This window comes from Nannospalax galili, unplaced genomic scaffold, assembly GCF_000622305.1.
Source record: "Nannospalax galili isolate Female #2095 unplaced genomic scaffold, S.galili_v1.0 scaffold469, whole genome shotgun sequence".
NCBI lineage: Eukaryota > Metazoa > Chordata > Mammalia > Rodentia > Spalacidae > Nannospalax > Nannospalax galili.
In genome coordinates, this window is record NW_008359443.1 from 1,431,814 (window position 1) to 1,435,305 (window position 3,492).

Consider the following 3,492-nt stretch of genomic DNA (forward strand, 5'->3'; position numbering starts at 1 on the left):
GATTGATTGGCTGAGGTGTTTATCAAAAGATGGCCTACTGACAGAGAGCTGGAGATACCTGCTATCCCTTGGCTTAGTGTTGATTAAGGGATTGTAAGTCTCAGGCAAATTGGTATATGTTGGGTCAGGTTTGGGAATGATTAGAGACCACCCACCAAAATTTGAAATTTAGAAGATTTTATTGAAAAGCATTCCAATTCTTGAACGACCAGTTGGACACAGACTCCAGGAGCCAAAAAATGGAGTCTGGCCCCAACCAACAATGAGTGGGGGGGTTTATTGGGTACTCTAGAAAAAGCCGGTGCAAACTGGGCAAACTTTGAGTTGATTGGACAACTCTGAATTCCTTTTATTTGGGGGGGCGGTATTTCATTGGTTATAGTCATGGTCAGCCGCCTGGAATGTCTCAGTTTTTCATTTTATGGTAGGGTGCCCCTATCGGCCTCTGGATGCCCTTTTATGGTCAGGAATTTCAGTTGGTTTCTGTTAGACTCAGATAAGCAAGGCATGTCTGGGCTTGCCTAATCTTAGCCCGCATGTAAGGGACAAAGGAAACTTACAGTTTCTAGGAAGAGACTTAAGACTGACAAGATGGAGGCTGCTAAAAAATGGAGCCAGTGTGACCTGGGTACTTCATTTCCCCCTTGAGTTGTAACATGGGTTAAATCTTTAAACCATAGCAAGCAAGAAATTACACAGAAGCTAGATGTTTTGCAGTTAGCAAGCAGTTGTCTGGGGTAAAGGGCCTTCCTGGGCCACTGGGCTGTACTGAGTATGGAGGACCATCAGTTGGATGGTCTGCAGCCAGATCCATATTAACCTGAGGAGAGCATTTATCAGACATGGCCCACATGTAAGGGCAATCAAGAATATTATCAGGGGCCTCACCATTGCTGTAATAAGTGTAGTTAACCAAGGGGACCATATGAATAAGGATTCATACCAGTTTTGTTGTTGGAGCCTAGCATCCTCCCATTCTTTTAGGTGTCTGCGGACCTCGGCTAGAGACTGATTACACCCGAGTGGCTAACGTATAGACAACATTGTTCACCCAAAGCAGCACATAACCCCCCTTTTTCTAGTAGGAGATCTAGTCCCCTCCTGTTTTGTAGGGCAACTTCAGCTAATGAGGATACAGACTTCTCTAAATGTTTAATTGAGCTTTCCAAGCTGCGGAGGCCTGTATCTATTGCCGTTAGGGAGGGCTTGATAATTACGGTCCTGTAAAATCAGGGCCAAGGCTCCAGTGCCCACTGCATCAGAGACTCCTAAAAGGGTGGAGAGAACTATAACTCCTGTGGCTATTTTTCTGCGTGGCCGTGCCCATCCATTGACCTGAGCCTCCAATTCTAGATCTGACCTGTAAAAAGGGTGGGGAACTAGCTGTACTAGCACGCAGAAGTTCCTCGTTTGATCAAGTACCGAGGAGTGAAGACAGGTGGTGATTCCTGAAGTACAAGCCCAACAGGTGCTAGTGGAGGGAACAGTGTATGTGTGGGAACTATTTAGAATGAGGCTAGAATTAGAGCTACAGAGATGTTGGTGGGAGGGGAGAATCTCCCCCCTTAGAAGTAACACATAAGCCTTGCCCATACACTAGAGTGAAGACAAGGCCCTTTCTTCCCATAGGAGAGCCTGTCCTATAATGACTCACATTGGGGGTGAAGGAGTAAGTGCCCAGAACAGCTATACCATTGTAAGGGGGCGTGGGGTCTAGGCAGAACCAGCAACTCCGGGTTAGTTTAGAGTCAGTGAGATTTAAAACAGTAAAAACAGCATCTAGAATGGTCAGGGGTCCCTGTTGCCTAATGGGGGGGGGCATAATAGGAGCTCTGGAAGAAGGAGCCTGGGTAGTAGGAGTATCCCTAGGGGCCTGTGGTAGGATGTTTAAAGATTCTTTAGGGGACGAGGGGCCAATTGGGGTTCCTGTGTCAGGTCCGACGTAGTTGGATAGAAAAAGTTCAAGGTTCCTGTTGGTTGATGTGTAACCTCATTCCCCATGTCATCCCATTTAACCATAGTGTCTGTTGAATGACCTCTCTCCCAAGGGGAGTGAATTTTAAAATTATAGAATTGCATCTAGAATTTAAGCATGGCCCCTTCATCAAATGGTATCAGCAAATCCAATTCCCAGGACTTAGGATAGCCCCAGGGGGCTTATGAGTCTGGGGGAATCAGATCCTGGGTCCCTACTTACTTGGATTAGGTCATCTTTAACGGGTGGGTTCCAATTAATACTACCCATGGAAACACAATCCCAAGAGGCACAGAAATAGCAGCCCCTCCACATTTGTCCTTAGCATTGTTTCCTGGGCATACGTAGAAATGCTGTTTACAGAGAGCATTGCGGGGCATGGGGTGTGCTGGATAGCTTTAGTGTCAACTTCACACACCTGGGTTGAGGGAGCCTCAATCGGGAAATTGCTTCTATTGGACTGGCCTGTGGCCATGTCTGAAGGGCATCTTCTTGATGAGTGATGTGGGAGGGCCCAGCCCACTGTGGGTGGTGCCACCCCTGGGCAGGTGAGCCTGTGTTGCATAAGAAAGCAGGCTGAGCAGGGGCCAAAGGAGCAAGCCAGTAAGCAGCGTTCCTCCATGGCCTGTGCTCCAGCCTCCAAGTTCCTGCCCTGAGTTCCTACCTTGGGCTCCCTGATGAACTGCGTGCGACCTGGGAGATGTAAGACAAATAAACCCTTTCCTCCCCAAGTTGGTACTCGTCAGAGTGTTTTGTCACAGCAATGAAGAACAAACTAGGACATGGGGCGATCACAACCGTATGTGGCCATATCACAGTCCTGTCCAAGGAGATCACATAGGTCAAAGTGATCCGGATACCAGGTCCCGATCAGTGCCAGGCTAGACTTAGAGGCCACTGTCTTCCTGGTTGCAGTACTGCTGAGGATCCACGTCAGATTTTTCAGTTGGTGGGGGGGGACCCCTGTGAATGACCAAAGGAGGGGAGAACAAGGGAGACAAGGAGAACTAGTTTCCATGTACAGCAGTAAGTCATTTTGAGTGGACTGTCTGGTAGACGGGTGATTTTCCATCTCTTGTCAGGATCGTAGCATCTGTCTGGCACTGGTTTTAGATGACTGTGATGAACCCAGGTCTTGATACTGTCTACCTTCACTACTGTCAGTGTAGTCAGGATCACGGTATGGGGTCCTTTCCACTGGTGGCCAAGGGTTTCCTTGTGATGTCGTTTGACCCAGACAAGGTCCCTGGGCTTATACGCATGGGGCCAGATCAGGGGTAGCTCGTGTATGTTTCAACAAGGGGAAGATATCCTGGGCTGTCTGTAGTGCCTGGATGGACTCAAGAAATTGAAATTCAGCCATATCATTTATGACATCAGAAGGTAGCTTAGGGAGTAATGGGGGGGCATTCTTCCATACATGATTTAATAAGGGGTTAAACCATACACGTAAGGGGTATTCCTGACCTGGTATAAGGCAAAAGGAAGGAGGCCCACCCAGTCCTTGCCAGTTTCCA